At 38.5% G+C, this 21,895-nt stretch overlaps 1 long non-coding RNA gene and 1 pseudogene across 1 annotated transcript; both read left to right on the top strand.

Moving 5' to 3' along the window:
• The first annotated feature begins 656 nt into the window (after positions 1–656).
• LOC143653830 (uncharacterized) lies at positions 657–21,345 on the top strand. Its single transcript, XR_013161551.1, has 5 exons — positions 657–708; positions 13,196–13,287; positions 16,294–16,329; positions 18,630–18,718; positions 21,108–21,345. It is a non-coding gene; the product is annotated as an uncharacterized LOC143653830 (long non-coding RNA).
• LOC143654525 (mitochondrial import receptor subunit TOM20 homolog pseudogene) lies at positions 6,620–9,672 on the top strand (annotated as a pseudogene).
• Positions 21,346–21,895: the final 550 nt, after the last annotated feature.

Below are 21,895 nucleotides of genomic sequence, written 5' to 3' on the forward strand. Positions count from 1 at the left end.
TTTGTTTAGCCACTCGTCTGTTGATGGACATTTTGGCTGGCAAACACTTATTTCTGTTTATGTTACTTATCTAGTATAATAGGAATTCTTGTCCTTATGGTCAAGCAAGAACTCAGGCTGATTTTATATTCTGCCATTTCAGCATATGGCCTCCATGGTTGCTGCTGCAGGAGAAAGGAGAAAAGAGCATATTGAAATCTCACTGTGATTTGGCTCAGAGGTGATAGGTGTCAATTCTGCTCATAAGCTGTGGGCCAGAACTGATTGTATAGCTCCATATAATAGCAACTAGAAATTTGGGGGAGCTGATAGATATATTCTGGGTACAGTAAATATAGTGCCACATGGGGGGAAGGTTTTCAAGCCATGCAAACATCTCCCTTAGGGAGGTGTTACTTGGTAAATTCAGAACAGTCCAGGGACTTAATGGTGCAGGCTCAGAAGTCTATTATAAGTGTACATCAAGAATGAATATCTCTCTCCAGGACAGTCTCACATTAACCAGACTTACATTAACATATACTAATGTTTAAAGCCAAAATACCAACTTGTTATTTTACAATGAGAAATGTACACATGGATTGGATTAAATCCAAGCATTTTCTCCCCACTTGCAAATCTTTTGAGAAGTCAGATGGTAGTCAGAAAGCTGAGTCAAAAAGGAGAGTCAACAAGATGAACTTAAATGGTAGATGTCATCAAGACATGGTAAGCTTCCTCTCTTTACCAGTGCATTAGAATCACATCACACCGCACTTAATTTACTTGAATTTAACTATAACATGCTCAAGGCCAAATGTGATTTTGGTGTTTAAAAAATGCTTATATTTAGAACAACAATGTCACTAGTTTGAACAACAACTCCATCTAGTGCTCAGTAAAACACAATGATCTGTTCCAACACGAGAAAAAACTGGCAGTGTTGGGCTTGCAAACAGATATATCTACCCACTGTGCTTTATAGGTTATTTACGGGATCTCTAAGGACAATTCTGACAACACTCAATTTTTATCTTGTGAACTATGGTACGCTGCCTTTAAGATAGCTACCAAAAAGCCCCACCTCCTTCGGTTTACACCCTTGTGAGGTACTTACCAACACTGTACCAGGATTGGTCTGAGACCAACAGAATGTGCAGGAAAGTTGGTATGCCATTTCCAAGATTAGGTTATAAAAGACAATGGCTTAAAATGTCCATTAACAGACGAGTGGCTAAACAAGTTGTAGCATATACTTATGATAGAATATTATGCAGTTGTAAGACAAAATAAAGTTGTGAAGTATGTAACAACATGGATGGACCTTGAGGACATTATGCCGAGTGAGATTAGCCAGAAACAAAATGACAAATACTGTATGGTCTCACCGACATGAACGAACATTAGGGAATAAACTTGGAGAATTTCAGTTAAGAACAGAGACCATCAGGAGATAGAATAGGGTAGAGATTGGGTAATTGGGGCTGAAGGGATACAGATTGTGCAACGGGACAGATTGTAAAAATTCAGAAATGGACAGCAAAGTACTACCTAACTGTAATACGATAATGCTAGTGCACTGACTGAAGCTGAATGTGAGAATGATAGAAGGAGGAGACCTGGGGGCACGAATGAAATCAGAAGGAAAGATAGACGATAAAGACTGAGCTGGTGTAATTTAGGAATGCCTAGAGTGTACATTGATAGTGACTAAATGTACAAATTTAAAAATGTTTTTGGATGAGGAAGAACAAAGGAATGTCAGTAGTGCAGGGTGTTAAAAATAGATGGCAATTCATAATTTAAAATTATAGCGAATGTGTGAGACTAAAGCAAAAAATATTTATTTGGTACAAAATTTATATTTTGACTAGTGCATGTCCTAATATAACTTAGGTGGACAGTTTAATTGAACACCATAAGTACATGAAATCTTGAGTAGGGCATGAGATTTTGTAGGTTTGTCCAGAGTGATGCCCCAGTAAATCCCAGAGTGTTTTGAACGGTGAATAAAAAAGTATTTGCAAAGTCCCCTTGGGGGAATGGCAAGAAAGGGGGAAATTCAACTTCCCCATGTGGAGAATTCCCGATATTCTCACAAGCAGTGGGGTCAACCAAAGCAATAGGCTGAGCCCCCAATCTTGGGGTTTGTTCATATGAAACTCATCCCCGCAGAGGATAGGCTAAGGCTACTTAAAATTACACCTAAGAGTCATGCCCAGAGATCCTCTTTTTTTTTTTTTTTATTAATTAAAAAAAGAATTAACAAAACAATTAGAAATCATTCCAATCTACATGTACAATCAGTAATTCTTAATAACATCACATAGTTGCATATTCATCATTTCTTAGTACATTTGCATCGATTTAGAAAAAGAAATAAAAAGACAACAGAATAAGAATTAAAACAATAATAGAAAGAAAAAAAACAAAAAAAACAAAAACAAAAAACCTATACCTCACATGCAGCTTCATTCAGTGTTTTAACATAATTGCATTACAATTGGGTAGTATTGTGCTGTCCATTTCTGAGTTTTTATATCCAGTCCCGTTGTACAGTCTGTATCCCTTCATCTCCAATTATCCCTTCTCTTTTTTTTTTTTTTTTCAATTAACGGAAAAAAAGAAATTAACCCAACATTTAGAGATCATACCATTCTACACATGCAATCATTAATTCTTAACATCATCACATAGATGCATGATCATCATTTCTTAGTACATTTGCATTGGTTTAGAAGAACTAGCAACATAACCGAAAAAGATATAGAATGTTAATATAGAGAAAAAAATAAAAGTAATAATAGTAAAATCAAAACAAAACAAAACAAAACAAAACAAAAACCTATAGCTCAGATGCAGCTTCATTCAGTGTTTTAACATGATTACTTTACAATTAGGTATTATTGTGCTATCCATTTTTGAGTTTTTGTATCTAGTCCTGTTGCACAGTCTGTATCCCTTCAGCTTCAATTACCCATTGTCTTACCCTGTTTCTAACTCCTGCTGGTCTCTGTTACCAATGATATATTCCAAGCTGATTCTCGAATGTCGGTTCACATCAGTGGGACCATACAGTATTTGTCCTTTAGTTTTGGGCTAGACTCACTCAGCATAATGTTCTCTAGGTCCATCCATGTTATTACATGCTTCATAAGTTTAGTCTGTCTTAAAGCTGCATAATATTCCATCGTAGGTATACGCCACAGTTTGTTTAGCCACTCGTCTGTTGATGAACATTTTGGCTGTTTCCATCTCTTTGCAATTGTAGATAATGCTGCTATAAACACTGGTGTGCAAATGTCCGTCTGTGTCTTTGCCCTTAAGTCCTTTGAGTAGATACCTAGCAGTGGTATTGCTGGGTCGTAATCCATTCTGCCATTCTATGTCTTTTGATTGGGAAATTCAGTCCATTAACTTTTAGTATTATTACTGTTTGGATAATATTTTCCTTTACCATTTTGGCTTTTGTATTATATATATCATATCTGATTTTCCTTCTTTCTACACTTTATTCCATACCTCTCTCTTCTGTCTTTTCGTATCTGACTCTAGTGCTCCCTTTAGTATTTCTTGCAGAGCTGGTCTCCTGGTCACAAATTCTCTCAGTGACTTTTTGTCTATAAATGTTTTAATTTCTCCTTCATTTTTGAAGGACAATTTTGCTGGATATAGGAGTCTTGGTTGGCAGTTTTTCTCTTTTAGTAATTTAAATATATCATCCCACTATCTTCTAGCTTCCATGGTTTCTGCTGAGAAATCTACACATAGTCTTATTGGGTTTCCCTTGTATGTGACAGATTGTTTTTCTCTTGCTGCTTTCAAGATCCTCTCTTTCTCTTTGAGCTCTGACATTCTAACTAGTAAGTGTCTTGGGGAACGCCTATTTGGGTCTATTCTCTTTGGGGTGTGCTGCACTTCTTGGATCTGTAAATTTAGGTCTTTCATAAGAGTTGGGAAATTTTCAGTGATAATTTCTTCCATTAGTTTTTCTCCTCCTTTTCCCTTCTCTTCTCCTTCTGGGACACCCACAACACGTATATTTGTGCGCTTCATATTGTCATTCAGTTCCCTGATCCCCTGCTCAAGTTTTTCCATTCTTTTCCCTATAGTTTCTGTTTCTTTTTGGAATTCAGATGTTCCATCCTCCAGTTCACTAATTATAGCTTCTGTCTCTTTAGATCTACCATTGTAGGTATCCATTGTTTTTTCCATTTTTTCTTCTTTGTCCTTCACTCCCATAAGTTCTGTGATTTGTTTTTTCAGATTTTCTATTTCTTCTTTTTGTTCAGCCCATGTCTTCTTCATGTCCTCCCTCAATTTATTGATTTGGTTTTTGAAGAGTTTTTCCATTTCTGTTCGTATATTCAGCATTAGTTGTCTCAGCTCCTGTATCTCATTTGAACTATTGGTTTGTTCCTTTGACTGGGCCATATCTTCAATTTTCCGAGCGTCATTCATTATTTTCTGCTGGTGTCTGGGCATTTGATCAGATTTCCCTGGGTGTGGGACCCAGCTGGTTGAAAGGTTTTTCTGTGAAATCTCTGGGCTCTGTTTTTCTTTTCCTGCCCAGTAGGTGGCGCTCGTGGCGCTCATCTGTCTGCACGGCAGTCGGCCCGGGAAACTGCGCGTGGAGGCGGGGGTCGCTGGCCCCGCGGCTTGGGAGAGTGCCGGTCCTAATTGCCCAGCTGGCCCGAAACGCCAAGCGTGACGGGAGGGCCCCGCTATCCAACGTTCCCAGTCAGACTGGGGAGCCACGTGCGTGGAGGGGACCCCAGTGGCCAGCCGCCCCGGCCGGGAAAACGTGCGCCCCTCGGGTATCTCACCGCAGCAGATTCTCCCTGCCCGTTCAGCTGTTCCAGAATGGGGTACGCTGTCTTTTTGGTCTCTGTCGTGACTCCGGGAGCTGTTTCGTATTGTTTCTGTTTCTTTAGTTGCTTTTCTGGAGGAGGAACTAAGACCCGCGCGTCTTACTAAGCCGCCATCTTCTCCGGAAGTCCAGAGATCCTCTTTTATTGCTCATATGTAGCCTCTGTCTCTCAGCCAACACGACAAGCAAACTCACTGCCCTCCCGCCTCTCTACGTGGGACATGACTCCCAGGGGTGTGAACCTTCCTGGTAACGTGGGACAGAAATCCTAGAATGAGCTGGGATTCAACATCTAGGGATAGAGAAAACCTTTTCCACCAAAAGGGGGAAGAGTGAAATTAGACAAAATAAAATTTCAGGGCAGGCCACGGTGGCTCAGCAGGCAAGGATGCTTGCCTTCCATGGCAGAGGACCCGAGTTCGATTCTCGGTTCCTGCCTATGTAAAAAAAAGAAAGAAAAAATTTCAGTGGCTGAGAGATTCCAAACAGAGTCGAGAGGTTATCCTGGAGGTTATTACGCATTACATAGATATCACCTTTTTAGTTAAGTTATATTGGAGAAGCGCCTGGAAATGTAGAGCTGTGCTCCAGTAGCCATGTTTCTTGAAGATGATTGTATAATGACATAGCTTTCGCAATGTGACTGTGTGATTTTGAAAACTTGTGTCTGATGCCCCTTTTATCTACCTTATGGACAGATGAGTAAAACATATGGATTAAAAATAAATAAATCATAGGGGGAAGGAATGTTAAAATAAATTGAGTAGATTGAAATGTTAGTGATCAATGAAAGGGAGGGGTAAGGGGTATGGTATATATGAATTTTTTTCTGTTTTCTTTTTATTTCTTTTTTTAATTGATGCAAATATTCTAAGAAATGATCATGATGATGGATATACAACTATGTGATGATACTGTGAGTTATTGACTATATACCAAGAATGGAATGATCATATGGTAAGAATGTTCATATTTGTATATTATGTTTAAAAAAAATAAAATAAATAAATAAATAAGGACAATGGCTTCTGTTTTGGTTGTTCTCTCTCTCTCTCTCTGGTCACTTGCTCTCTGGGAAGCCAGCAGCCTCGTTGTGAGCAGCCTTAGGGAGAAGCCCAGGCAGTAAGGAACTGAGGCCTCTGACTACCAGCTACTTGAATGAGCGTGGAAGCAGTTCTCCCAGCCCCCGTGAAGCCCCAGAGAACTGTGGTCCTGGTGACACTGAGACAGCAGCCCTGTGGAAACCCCTGAGCAGAGGCATCCAGCTGAGCTGCTCTAGATTCCTGACCCACAGGAACTGAAGTGATAAGTGTTTGTTGGTTTAGGTTGTTAAGTTGTGAGGCAATTTCTTACGTAAAATAGATAACGAATACATGCACGGCCTTAATCTCTATTTTAAATTTGATTATGGAAAATGTCAAACATATACAAAATGGAGAGAACTGTATAATGAACCCTCATCAACCTCATGCCCCAGGTTCAACAATTTTTAACTCAAGGCCCATCTTCTGTATTTCTGGCCACTTTCACTCCCCCTCACTTATTTTGAAGGAAATCCCAGACATCATATATTTCTATTGGCAAATATCTCAGTATATAGCTGTAAAAGATACAGGCACCTAACAAAATGTAACTCCGATACCAATATCAAGTCTGTGGTTGTCAGACTCTTAAGGTGGCCCCGTAGTCCCCACCTCCTGCTGTTCACGCCCTTGTGTAATTTCATCACCTTTCTTGCTCTAACTAGAAAAGTTCTGCAAAGATGACGAGATGTGCATGCTGACATGTATGTGATTACATGATCATGTTACATGAGACTGGAGCACCAGTCTTGCAGATGCTTTCTCCCTTGCTGGCCTTAAGGGAGCAAAGTATCAAGCTTATGGTAAAGAACTCCCGGTAGCCTCTAGAAGCTGGAAGAAGAGGCCCTTCGTCCTACAGCAGCAAGGACCTGAATTCTGCCAGCAACCTGAATAAGCTTGGAAGCAGATCTTTCTCCAGTTAAGCTTTCATAGGAGACCCCTGCCCTAACCAGGATCTTAAATGTAGCCTTGCTGAGGGCCCTCCTAAGCGGTACCTGGACTTTGACCCACTGTGACATAATAAATGTGTGTTATTTCAAGCTGCTAAGTTTGTGCAGCTTGTATTTAATACAACAGTTTAAAAATTAGCAATAATTAATATTATTAAATATTCAAGAACATCAACTAATAGTCCTATTTCCCTGATTATTTTATACATTTTTGTAAGACATACTGGCTTAGCTTGCCCCCTAGATGAGATGTAAGTTATCAACTTTCCTTGGCTCAGCCTTTCTCCCAGATTGGACTTGGCTGGGCCCTAACAGTGCTTGTCTCCCTGAACAGCCTTTCCCAGCACCCCCCACTGCTGCCCAACCCTAGCTCTCTATTTTGATGAGATTATAGTTAGCCCATTCTGTTCCTGTAAGGCAGAGTTTGTCAACCTCAGCACTATTGACTATTGACAGGACTGACAGGGGCTATCCTGGGCATTGGAGGATATTTAGTAGCATCCTGGATCTCTACCCAATATTGCCTGTAACAGTGCCCCAGTTGTGACAGTCAAAAATGACTTCAGATGTCACCAGATACCTAGGATGGGGTGGGGGTAGGCAAAATTGATTGCCCTGGCTGAGAACTACTGTATTAAATTAACCTTGTGTTTCTCTTCTCTCACTTGATTTGCTTGTTTTGTTGTATAACTTTCAGAGGGTGATTTGTTTGCTTCTTTCCAAGTTATTTTCAGGGTGAGAATCCTCCCTAGTACTGCTCTCATGTATCTTGCAAGGTAGGTACTCAGTTGGGATCTGAAATCACAGACTGTGGGGCACATCTGTGTTCGGCTCTCTGGGATGGTTGGCAAAAAAGCAAAGTAATATTTACTGTCTCCTGTGTATAAGACGGCCCGCTAGAAGCTGGCAGGATCGAGGGCAGGGGAATTGGGGGCAGGCTGCCAAGGAGATTAGAGAGGGAGTTTACAGCACTCACAAAGGACTCACTCTGTAACTGGGGAGACCAGACTAATCCTCTTGTGAGAAGCTAATAAGCATTTACGCTGGTCTGTCGATCATGGCCAGTGACTAAATGTTAGGAGTAAGCCAGGGGAGTGATGAAGGGCAGGGCTTAAAAACACTGGGGTGTGAGCAAAAATTCAGAGAGGAATGCACAAGGCATGTCTTGGTTCTCTTTTGAGTTTCTACATCTAGAAAGTAGTTGTTCAGTGGTATGGTGGGCAGAGAGAGAAATAAGACAGTAATCTTTGAACTTCCAATCCAAAAGAAGAGATATGTAAACAGAAGGACAGATATATAATACTGAAGTTGATTATTGTTGTTATTACTGAGTTTTTTAAACTACGGAAATCTATAGAAAGGACTCGTAAATCATAGCAATTGTGAATCCTTCCCAGTGTAGGCAGAACTGTGATTCTCCAAGTGTGGTCTCTGCTGGAACTAGCAGCAGCAGCAGCAGCAGCAGCATCACCTGGCAGCTTGTTAGAAATGTACACTTTCATATCCCACCCCAGACTTACTGAATCAGAAATTCTAGGGTTGGGGCCCAGCAATCTGGGGTTTAATAACTCCTCCAGGTGATTCTGATATATGCTCAAATTTGAGACCCACTTGGTGTTCAGGCTTCCAGATTTAGCCACTGACAAGTGACAATTGCCTATGCAGCTCAATAACTTTTCAATGTGCATCGCTTCAGAATCTCCCTGACTGTATCAATATACTTGCTGCTTAGTGCAGTTTTAGGGAAGCTTTTTTCCCCCCATTAGCTTCCAGTTCTGTTCAGCATAGAAAAATTAGCTGTGCTCAGGTGGGAGCTGTTCGGTAATGTGTTGGTAATAAACGGATTAGTTAATCAGCCATGATTTATTAATGATGAATTAATTATACCTGATTGTGCAGTTCTGCTGGCTAAATGGAGCTTTAAAGGACTTATTTTATTAATCATCACTGTGCTAATTGCAGACACTTACAGAAGGATCACTAATCAAACATGCAACCATATGCAGGACAAGTCGGGCTGCTGAGACCTGCAAGAATAAGAAAGACTCATTTTTAGGAGAGCCAAAGCAAACTTTCTTTGAATGAAATATTAAAAAGTTGACTTGGTGATGTTAATTATTCACCACAAATTAATATCGTAATCATTTCCAGCAGGTATTGATTCCTATGTCAAAAAATACATAGTGAAATTGGAGCGCCGCCGTCCCGCTTGAGATGCGGCGGCCAAAGGCTCCTTCGCGGGTTGCCGCCGCCGCCGCCCGGTGGGTCGGAGCAGCGCGGTCGCCGCCGGTGCATGCGGGGGCCCTTTTCAGCGGGTATTGCATTTACTGCGACCGCAAGAGACGGAGTGACCCCAATTTCAAGAACAGGCTGCGAGAGCGAAGAAAGAAACAGAAACTCGCCAAGGAGAGAGCTGGGCTTTCCAAGTTACCTGACCTTAAAGATGCTGAAGCTGTTCAGAAATTTTTCCCTGAAGAAATACAGCGTGGTGAAGGGTTACTAGCACAAGGCGAATCTGAGAAGGGTGTGGACCATTTGACAAAGGCAATTGCTGTGTGTGAACAGCCACAGCAGTTATTGCAAGGATTACAGCAAACTCTTCCACTACCAGTGTTCCAGATGCTTCTGACTAAGCTCCCAACAATTAGTCAGAGAATTCTAAGTGCTCAGAGCTTGGCTGAAGATGACGTGGAATAGAAAACAAATATCAGCACAACAAAATCTCAGTTTAAAAATTTAAAAAAATTCTTAACTTGGAAGAGGAACAGCTCTGGAGTTACAGGGGCAAATGTGCTTTGAGATGGACGGTACCACACTGAAATCTACCAAAGTTGATTTTTTAAAAAACTTTTTTATTAATTAAAAAAAAATTAACAAACAAAGCATTTAGATATCATTCCATTCTACATATACAATCAGTAATTCTTAATATCATCACATAGTTGCCTATTCATCATTTCTTAGTACATTTGCATCGATTTAGAAAAAGAAATAAAAAGACAACAGAAAAAGAAATAACATGATAATAGAGAAAAAAAAGACCATACATACCATACCCCTTACCCCTCGCTTTCATTTACCACTATTTCAAACTGAATTTATTTTATTTGTTCCCCCTATTATTTATTTTTATTCCATATGTTCTACTCTTCTGTTGATATAGTAGCTAAAAGGAGCATCAGACATAAGGTTTTCCCTTTCACAGAGTCTCATTGTGAAAGCTATATCATTGTTCAATCATCATCAAGAAACATGGCTACTGGAACACAGCACTACGTTTTCAGGCAATTCCCTCCAGCCTCTCCACTATGTCTTGAACAACAAGGTGATATCTACTTAATGTGTAAGAATAACCTCCAGGATAACCTCTCGACTCTGTTTGGAATCTCTCAGCCATTGACACTTTATCTCATTTTACTCTTCCCCTTTTTGGTAGAGAAGTTTCTCTCAATCCCTTGATGTTAATTCTCAGCTCATTCTAGGGTTTTTCTCAGTCCCTTGATGCTGAGTCTCAGCTCATTCCAGGATTTCTGTCCCACGTTGCCAGGAAGGTCCACACCCCTGGGAGTCATGTCCCACGCAGAGAGGGGGAGGGTGGTGAGACTGCTCGCCATGTTGGCTGGAGAGAGAGGCCACATCTGAGCAACAAAAGAGGCTCTCTTGGGGGTGACTCTTAGGCCTAAATTTTAAGTAGACTTGACCTATCCTTTGTGGGGTTAAGTTTCATGTGAACAAACCCCAAGACTGGGGGCTCAGCCTATAGCTTTGGTTGTCCACACTGCTTGTGAGAATATCAAGAATTCAACTTGGGGAAGTTGAATTTCTCCCCACTCTCAGCATTCCCCGAAGGGGGCTTGCAAATTTTTCCAGTCACTGATCAAATCATTCTGGGATTCATCAGGGGATCACTCTGGACAAACCAACAAAATCTCATGTGCTACCTGAGATCCCAAGTATACCAAAGTTGATTTTTACTTTGGGTAGATTCATTTGTCTGTTTTATTTATTTTTCCCAGTGAAATGTGTATTTTGATAAGTATTTTTCATTTTATAAATACACTGTGAGTTAACTAAAATATCATGGGTTTTGTTTCTTCCTGAAATGTACATACATGTAACAATACTTAGGTTGAAAGTACCCAGTGCTCAGTTGTTTTTTTTTTTTGCGTGGGCAGGCACCAGGAATCGAACCCGGGTCTTTGGCATGGCAGGCGAGAACTCTGTCTGCTGAGCAACCACTGCCTGCCTGAGTGCTCAGTTTTTAAAGATAAGGCATGATAAAGTATAGGAGATAACTGAAGAATGTGCATTTTTTAAAAGTTAATACATTTTGCTGTATATCAGAAAATTGTATGAAAACTTGATTGTTTATCAAAACTGAGCATTAATCTTTGAGATGATTTTTCCCGTTTAAAATTTCAAACATAAATATGTATGTGAAACATGCTGCTGTGCTATATTAACTTCATCCTTACCCCTTGTGTCAATTTTGATAATAGTTTAAATCAGTGGGCTTAGTGAAATGCTTTATTTAAATGGTGGGCTTAATATGTTCTAGGTATTTATCACCTTGTACTTTAGATATGTGTAGTAGCTGCAAATAGCACTAGCTGCTTGTGAGCTTCACCAAATCCTGTCTGCTTACTTTCCTCATTTATAAAAAAAGGAAACTGATTCACTGATCTCTGAGGCATCCCTTTCTGCTCCTACTTTATATAGTTCCGTTCTGCATCTTCAAATCCACCTTCTCCTGAGGAGTGTCTTTGTTTGGCCACCAGGCCTTGTATTGTTTTATACTCTGAATTTTGCATGCTTCCTAACTTAGCATTTCCAAATTGATCTTTTGCTAATGTCTCATTATTGTGTTGATTTTCATTGAAATCATATGGTTCTGTCGCAACACTGTAAATTAATCTGAAGTGTATGCTTTTTGGTAACTGGGATGACCTGCTTGTAAAAAAAATGTTCCCCTTCACGTTTAACTTCTGTGTATTTCTTTAATCCTAATTCAACTTGATTCCTTTATCTTGTCGAGAGTAAATTATAAACTTGTGTCTGAAGACTGAAAAAGATGGAGCTAGTGGAACCTTTTGTTCTCAAATATTGACATGCAGTCATAGATTCCATTTCAGAACTGAGAATAAGCATCTTCGGTATTGTGCGGTTTTGCTGAACCGAGCAGTATTTCTCCTTCAGGTTGGCTTTTTAGTGGTGATTGGTCAATAACTGAGCATGCAGCAAAGAAACAGTCTTTGCTCTAGGTATAGATTGAGGGAGGTAGAGGGAGAATATAGATGGGAAAAAGAGCAGGGAGCAGAGAGCTTAGCAAGAAAATGATGGGCCTTGAAAAACTAAGAATTGGTTGGAGGAGTGAGGGGTCATCTAGATTTTGGAAAGGTAGAAAGCTAACTATATATGCCCTTTAAAATTGTGCACTGCAAGCTGGGAATCAGCTTTCTGGAAAATAATCCTCTTTGATTTAAGCCTTGTTGAAAAGGCAACGATAGCTTCACTTTAGAGCTGATTAAGCTAAGTACATTTTCTTATTTAAATGACAGCTTTGGTACTTTAAAATTAGGTCCTGCTTTTGAAAGCTTTAGGCGTGTTACATTAAAAAAAAAAACCACCTGCTATTTTTCCCCCATTGAAGTGTTTCTTACCTAAAGCTTCGGTAGTAGTGATAAACCAGGAAATCTTGGTGCTGGCCAAATGGTACCCAGTAGGTGGGAATAAAACAACTCAAGATTTAAGTCGAGTAAAACAGATTGAATGTTCCCATGTGCTCATGTTGCACCCTTGTGTAAAATCTCTGGAAATGCAAAACATATTGGTGTATATTGACATGCTTCTTTGGTCAAAAATCTTTGTTAAATACAAATACAAATAAATATAAATACTTTATATTTAAAATAAAAGCACCTGACAGCATTGTTTCTCTATTAACTGATAACTAAAATTTATGCTTACATTTAAGTGTGTAAAACCTAGTATAGTGTGCCTAGTGTGCAGTCAGTAAATATTTCATTCTTCTAATCCCTTCCTGCCTATCTTTGTGACCTCACTGATTCAACCTATGGACCAGAGTATTAATGAAATGTCATTGCAGAAGAGATTTTGAGAAAATTAACATATCATGTTGCTATCACACAAAATGATTTTCCTTGTAACTTAAAAAATGCAGTTTTTGTTATTGCTTGTGCCTCAGTTGGTAAAAGGCTTGGAGAAAAAAAAAAAGCATAGCACTCCAGCAAGATTCTGTTAAATGGAAAGTATTGCTCTCTCCAAACATATTTCCTGTTTATATACCCATGCAGATTGCACTACAGACAACATTAATCGAAGAGAAGGGACTTGGAGAAGAGAGGGTCAAAACTGTACACCAGGCATTTGTAGTATAGAGCCTCAGGTGAGTGGAAAACTGTCAACTCTTGGAGGCCTGTATTCATCAGGGAAATGCAGTTTAAAACCACGATGAGACAACATTACATACTTCCCAGAATGGCTGCAATTAAAAAGACTGAAACTATCAAATGTTGGCGAGGATCTTTCATCTTTCATAAGAGTCATTCCTAGGTTTGTGACACTTTTTGTTGCCATTGTAAATCATATTTTAAAATTTCTCTTCAGTGTTTTCTTTTGATTGTATAGAAATAAATTGGTTTTTATGAGTTGATCTTCTTTCCAGAGACCTTGCCAATTTTACTAATTTTAATAGCTTATAGATTCTTTTGGATCTTCTACGTATACAATCATGCCATCTCTGAATAACAGAGACATTTTGGCTTTTTCCTTTCCAATATTTTACCCTTTATTTTTCTCTCTTGCCTTATTGTACAGTCCCCCAGTACAATACTGAACAGAAGTATTGAGAAGTGTACATCTTCTGTTGTTCTTGACCTCAGGGGGAAAATGTTTAATATTTGCCCATTGAGTATGATTTAGCTGTGGCTTTCTTGTAAATGCTCCATGGCAGATTAAGGAATTTCCCTTCTCTGCTTAGTTTGCTGAGAATTTTAAGAAATCATTAATGTTTATTGAATATTGTAAATTCTTTTTCTCCATTTATTGAGATGATTCTGAGAGTTTTCTTTTTTATTTTGTTAGTGAAATCAATTATCTTGATGATGTTAGAATGTTTAACTTCCATGTTAGATGTTAGATGTTAGATGTTGATGATGTTAGAATGTTTAAATTCCAGACATATATCCTAATTGGTAATGATGTTTTGTTACTTTTAAATATTGCCGAATTCTATTTGTTTATATTTCATTTAGGATTTGGAGTATATCTTTATAAGATATATTGGTTTATATTTTTCCTTTCTTGTAAAGTTTTGATGTCATGATTATGCTGGCCTCATGAAATGAGTTAAGAAGTGAGCCCTCTTTTTCTATTCTCTGGAAGAAATTGTGTAAGATTGGCATTATTTCTAACTTAAATTTTTTGAAGATTTCACCAATGAAACATCAGTGGGTGCTCTAGATTCCTACCCAGACCGCCTCTTAGTACAATGCACCAATTCCCTAGACAGTCTCCTGTCTGCTCCCACAGCTTACAGCTGGCCCCTTCTAGGAGCACGCCTTCAGCTGCAGGGAACTGCCTCAAACAAGGTTGTGCCCCTTTCCAGGGCACTTAAGGTGAGGATACAAAGTTCTGACTCCATTTCCTCAAATTGATTCAATTATTAATGGCGATCCCAGTTCCAGAGCATGGCTGAGGCCTCAGCGACAACTACATTGGAAGTCGGTCTTTCCTTTTACCCAATTCTGCTTCCTCTATTCCTTACAAATGTATCTTTAAAGGGCACTCTTCAAAACACCTTTTGCATGAAATTCCCTATCTTATAGTCTATTTCCAGGGAAATTAGTCTAAGACAGAAATCATCTGGTTTTGGAGTTTTACTTTGTGGGAAGAGTTTTTAATAATGGATTCGATTTATTTAACAACTTTAATACTATTCAGATTTCCCATTTCTAGTGTCAGTTTTAGTAAATTACATTTTCCAGGGAATTTTAAATGTGCTGGCATAAACTCGTTAATGACGTCCTCTTTTACTTTTTTTTTTTTTTTTTTTTAAAGGAAAGACAGAGAGAAGGAAGGAAGGAAGGAAGAAAGGGAAACATCTTTAAACATTTTCTTGTTTTATTGTATTCTGTTTCTCCGTATTTGTTACATGGGCTGGGGCCGGGAATCGAACCGAGGTCCTCCGGCATAGCAGGCAAGCACTTTGCCCGCTGAGCCACCGCGGCCCGCCCCTCTTTTACTTTTATGTTTACAGCACTGTCCCCCTCTTTTGTAGATAATATTGGTAATTTGTATTTTCTTTCTTTTTTAATGACTAGTTTCTTGGAGTTTATCCACTTTATTAGTACTTTCAAATATCCAACTCTGGCTTTGTGGATTCTTTCTGTTGTATATAAAATTTCAATTTCATTGATATTTTTTTCTTTTTGTTTTTATTGTTTCCTTGATTCCACTTTCTTTGGGTTTAATTTGCTGTTCCACAATGTCTAGAGAGCATACACTGTTTTATTTCAATACTTCGAAATTGGTGGAGACTTGCTTTATGGCTCAGAATATGATCTACTTTGGTAAACTGTGTTTGCTTAAAACCAGTGTATATTCTGCAGCTGCTGGATGCAGTGTTTTATATAGGTCTATTAGAACAAGTTAATTAAGCATATTGTTCAAGCTTCTATATTCTTACTAATTTTTTTGCATGCTTGTGCTATCAGTTACTAAGAGGTGGAGGTTAAAGTCTCCAAATTATGTTTATGGATACTGTTATCTTTCCTTTTAATCCTGTTAACTTTTTGTTTGTATGTTTTGAACCACTGTTACTCAGTCCATATAAGTTCAGCATTCTTACATCTAGAATTGCATTAGCCTTTTTAGTAATGTGAAATATCCCATACTATGCCTTGCCTTTAAGTCTACTTCATCTCATATTAATGCAGAACAACGGTTTCCTTTTGGATAGTGTTGTGGGTATATCTTTTTCATTTTTACACTTCCAACCCATCTATGTATTTAAAGTGTTTCTTGTAAACAGTTTACAGTTGGATTTTATTTTAATCCTACCTGACCATTGTTCTTTTAATCGGACTGTTTAACTACTTATATTTAAATTATTACTGTTGATTACTTGTATGTGTGTATTGCAGGTGTTCTTTGTTTTTTTATTCCTCCTTTCTTGATTTTTTTGGTATTAATCAAGTCTTGTTTTAAATTTTATTTTCTCTCCTCTGTTAGTTTTGGTGTTATACATTTTAGTATAATTTTCTTACTGGCTTCTGTAGAAACTATACTCTATCTTTAAATTTAGTACTTTTATCACTTCCTGAATAATGAAAGTATTTCACAGCAGTCTAATTCCATTTACCCCCCTCCTTTTTTTTTTTTGCATGGGCAGGCACCAGGAATTGAACCCAGGTCTCCAGCGTGGCAGGTGAGAACTCTGCCTGCTGAGTCACTGTGGCTCACCCTATCTTTTTTTTTTTTTAATATTTTTATTGATAAACAACATACAAGCATTCCATACATGTTGCACAATCAGTGGCTCACAATATCATCACATAGTTTTATATTCATCACCATGATCATTTCTTAGAACATTTGCATCACTCCAGGAAAAGAGAAAAGAAAAATCTCATACATACCATACCCCTTATCCCTCCCTCTCATTGACCACTAGTATTTCCATCTACCCAATATATTTCAGCCTTTGTTCCTCTGATTATTTATTTTTTATCCATATTTTTTTCACTCATCTGTCCATACCCTAGACAAGGTAGGACTAGACATAAGGTTTTCACAATCACAAAGTCACATTGTAAGCATTATATCTTCATACAATTATCTTCAACAAACAAGGCTGCTGGAACACGGCTCTATAGTTTCAGGTACTTCCCTTTAGCCACTCAAATACACCCTAAACTGAAAAGGGATAGCTATATAATGCATAAGAATAACTTCCAGGTTGATTCTGTTTGAAATCTCTCAGCCACTAACACCTTATTTTTCTCATTTCTCTGTTTCCCCTTCAGTCTACAAGGTTTTCTCAATTCATTGATACTGGATCCCAGCTCATCCCGGGATTTCTGTCCCACATTGCCAGGAAGATTTACATCCCCTGGGAGTCAAGTCCCACGTGGAGGGTGGGGTGGGGGGAATGCAGTGGATTCCCTAGCTATGTCGGCTTAGAGAGAGAGAGGCCACATCTGAGCAACAAAAGATGTTCTCTGGGGGTGACTCTTAGGCCTAATTTTAAGTAGGCTTAGCCTATCCTTTGCAGGAATAAATTTCATAGGGGTGAACCCCAAGTTCAGGAGCTTGGCCTATTGATTTGATTGTCTTCACTGCTTGAGAGAGTATCAGAAATTCTCCAAATGGGGGCATTGACTCTTTGGCCCTTTCTCCCCATTCCCCTAAGGGGACCCTGCAAGTACTTCTTTACTCACTGTCCCAATCACTTTGGGAATTATCAGGGTATCACACTAACCTAGATAAACCAACAAAATCTCATGCCCTATTCAAGATTGCCTATACTTATGGTGCTCAACTAAACTGATCAAACAAGGTAATTAGGAAATGTGCTATCCAAAATATTAATGTTTTTAAACTTATTTTTAATTTTTTTAATTGGCAAACCGAAACAACATATAAATACAAACATTCTGAACATAAAAACATTCCAGACATGGTATACAATTAATGGCTCACAATATCATCACACAATAGTATATTCATCACCATGATAATTTTTTAAAACATTTGTATCACTCCAGAAAAAGAAATAAAAAGAAAAAACTCATACATACTATACCCCTTTTCCCTCCCTCTCATTGACTACTAGTATTTCTATCTACACAATATGTTTTGACCTTTGCTCCCCCTATTTTTTTCTATGTACCTTACTACTCCCTTTCGTTGATCACTATATTTCAATCTACTCAGTTTATTTTAAATTTTTTTTTATGGATAATCCTTGTTTATTTATTGTGTGCTGCCATTAGAATGCAAACACTCTAAAGAACGCAATTTTGTCTGAATCTCCAGAACCTTGAATAATCTATGGCTCGACAACTTGTTTCTGGATGAATTAAATGAATATGGATTCATGAGTAATATATAAGATTTGATGCATCGATAAATTTGTACAAGTATAGTATTATACTATATACGCTACAGTGAAGCATGCTTTTGCCATTCACATTGTGTTTTTAAAATTAGTACATGGTGTTACAAACAGATAAGGTTCATTCACTTTTAAGTGCTTTATAACATTTGGTCATTTCAATGCAGTAGTGAGAAGCAGGGGAGAAAATATGTTTTTGGTTAACACTTTTAAATAGATGCCGTAATTTTCCAAATTGTTTTACTTGTACAATAGAAACTCTGTATGATTAAATAAGTTTTCTTCCGATAAAAAATATTTTAAACATATATAATGAAATTTGAATAAGATACAATAGTCTCAATTACTAATTTTTATAGTGTTATAATTTTTACTTTTAGACTTTTACCTCTAAATTAAATTCTGCAATTTTTCCTGTGCATGACAAATTGTTTCATACCCTACAAATAGTAATACACTGAGATAATTTTACTCTTAAAAAAGGGCAGCTAAACAACAATAAAGCACTTGCTGGAGAGAAGTGCTTTTTTTTTTTTTTTTTTTTTTTAAGAAAAATCACTGTGATTTAATAAATAGCAAGCTGTTTCTGTCCACCCTTCCCTGTGTCCCAGTACTCATGGGGGACAGTGATGGACAGACGAGGCCTGAGTCCTGCAGTGCACTGCCGCGGGAGTCCTCCGGATTTCCCGAGAAGGATCAAGTGAGTGACCTAATGCTAGAATTTCCTAAAAACATTCCCCAGGAGAGTGCACGCTGCGGAAGGGTCAGGGACGTCACATAAAAATACAGATTCTTTTTGGGATTTGACACTGGGTGGGGTCCCAGTGTATTTTCTACTCATCTGTCCATACTGTAGATAAAACGAGCATCAGACACAAGGTTTTCACAATCATACAGTCACACTGTGAAAGCTGTATCATTATACATTCATCTTCAAGAAACATGGCTCCTGAAACATAGCTCTACATTTTCAGGCACTTCTCTCTAGCTTCTCAAATATAACTTAACTAAAAAGGTGATATCTATGTAATGTGTAAGAATAACCTCCAGGATAACCTCTCGACTCTGTTTGGAATCTCTCAGCCACTGATACTTTATTTTGTCTCATTTCTCTCTTCCCCCTTTTGATCAAGAAGGTTTTCTCAATCCCTTGATGCTGAGTCTCAGCTCATTCCAGGATTTCTGTCCCACGTTGCCAGGGAGGTCCACACCCCTGGGAGTAGACAGGGGAGGGTGATGAGTTTGCTTGTTGTGTTGGCTAGAGAGAAAGGCCACATCTGGACAACAAAAGAGGTTCTCTTGGGGGTGACTCTTAGGCCTAATTTTAAGTAGGCTTGACCTATCCTTTGTGGGGTTGTTTCATATGAACAAACCCCAAGATTGGTGCCCACTATTTTTTAACAGCAGTTACATTTGTTACAATTGATGAAAGATTATTGAAGTAATACTATAACTATTGTACATAGTTTATGTAGGGGTATTTTCCCCCCATATTCCTGACCTATTTTTTTTTCATGCATGTCCTCATTTTATTACTTGTCTACCCATACATTAGATAAAGGGAGTGCCAATCCCAAGACTTTTACAATTACACAGTCATACAATAAAAGCTATATAGTTATACAATCATTTTTAAAGATCAAGGCTACTGGATTACAGCTCAACAATTTCCAGTATTTCCTTCTGGCTATTCTAATTTACTGGAAACTAAAAAGAAATGTCTATATGATGAGTCAGTAGTTATAACCATTTGTTAAATCTTCATTTTTCAGTTACACCTCCTCTCTCTCATTTGATCATTCTCTCAATCTTCAGGGATATCTGGGCAATGACCATTTCAACTTCTTTGTGCTGGGAAAGGGTGTCGACCCTTATGGTGTAGAAGAATGAGACTGGTTGATGTTCTTACAGAGACTGGCACCTCTGGGTTTCAGGGCTTATCTGGCATAGGAACAATTGGGAGGTCTTAAGTTTCTGGGAAAAAAAATAAACTTACTGAGTAAAACTTTTATAGAGTCTTAGGTAGAGACTAGGGTATTCTTTAGGGTTTTCAGGAATATTGTTGGAATACTGTGGCAATTTGTAATATCTGGATGAAGGTTGCATAAGAGTAACCTTCAGAATGACCTCTCAACTCCATTAGAAATCCTTAGCCACTGAAACTTAATTTTGTTTCATTTCTTTTCCCCATTTTGGTCAAGAAGGCATTCTCAGTCCCATGATGCCAGGACCAGTCTTATCCCTGGGAGTCATGTCCCATGTAGAGGGTGGGGTAGTGAGTTTACTTGCAGAGTTGGCTTAGAGAGAAAGGCCACATCTGAGCAACAAGAGAGGTTCTCTGGTGGTGACTCTTAGGCATAATTATAAGTAAGCTTAGCTTTGCCTTTGTAGAAAAAAGTTTCACAAAGAACAAGCTTCATGGCGGGCCGCGGTGGCTCAGCGGGCAAAGTGCTTGCCTGCTATGCCGGAGGACCTCGGTTCGATTCCCGGCCCCAGCCCATGTAACAAAAACGGAGAAACAGAATACAATAAAACAAGAAAATGTTTAAAAATGTTTCCCTTTCTTCCTTCCTTCCTTCCTTCTATCCTTCCTTCCTTCTCTCTGTCTTTCCTTTAAAAAAAAAAAAAAAGAACAAGCTTCAAAATCAAAGGCTTCGTTTATTAAATTGGCAGTCCCTAATGCTTGAGAGAATATCAGGAATTCCCCAGATGGGGAAGTTTAATATTTTCACATTTTTTCCTCTGTCCCTCAAGGGGAATTTGCAATATGTTTCCATTTTCTTCCCCAAATCCTCTAGAATGTATTAGGGTATTACATTAACCTGTACAAAATAACAAGATCTCATTCCCTATTCTAGGTTCCATTTAATTAGGTTGTTTAAATAAACTGACCTGACAGATTAAATTTGCTGCAAAAAAAATTTAAATTTTGGACAAAATAAACATCTCTTCCTTTGGTCTGAAGTTGAAATTTTAAAACAGACACTATCAACCTTTACCCTGTATTCTGATTTACTTTATTCCTAATCAGATCTACTTCATTCATATCTGTAACTGAAGTCTAATCTCTTTTTCATCTTCTTTGACAGTTGCTGTGTGGAGTAATGCTGACTTTCAGAGCTGCAGAACCTAATCTTTGTATGTCTTTTAACCTTTAGTTAAAACATAAATTTTGAACATTTTAACATTCTGGACATTTTGGAACTTTAATATATTATCACTAGAATTTAGACCCTGAGGCATCTGTTCCTTAAGCTTGTATCCGGCTAGAGTTTGACAGAGTTTTCCTTGAATACCAGGAAACAGGTGCTAATAAATAAAAGGAAAAAGAAAACACCTTTCTCAATATTTTTAGATTGTCTTGTGTAAGGTCTCTTCTTCAGAGCTTATCCATATTACTAGTTTAGTGGATAGCTCAAGGACCAAAGTGTAGGGGTACCCTGATGCTTTCTGTGCATCTTTTTTGGTCTTGGGCATGCTTATGTGGCTCTAGGAATTCCCTTGTTTGCACAGATAGAAATGTCCCCTCTTCCCTAGGAAATAGTTTCCTCACAATCCCGTTGCACTGCATTATACATCCTACAGCCAGTAGTCCCTTGCTCCAGGCAGCCACTTGACTGCTGTTCCACAGCATTTTGTAAGAGAGCTTTGTGAACTACCTTCTACATGCAGAGCAAGTTCTGGGGCAGTAGGTCCTTCAGAATATCACCGGACATATTGGACCAGACATCCATGCTCCTATTATGTGCATGAGGGTTACTCTGTGCATGGAAATCAGTCTTTTCCTTCTAGAACTGAGACCAAATCTGTACTAGGAGGACCACTGGCTTTGCGCTGAGACAGTCTGGTGTAGTGGTGGGGCCAGAGAGGGTGCCAC

This window comes from Tamandua tetradactyla, chromosome 13 (genome assembly GCF_023851605.1).
Source record: "Tamandua tetradactyla isolate mTamTet1 chromosome 13, mTamTet1.pri, whole genome shotgun sequence".
Classification (NCBI taxonomy): domain Eukaryota; kingdom Metazoa; phylum Chordata; class Mammalia; order Pilosa; family Myrmecophagidae; genus Tamandua; species Tamandua tetradactyla.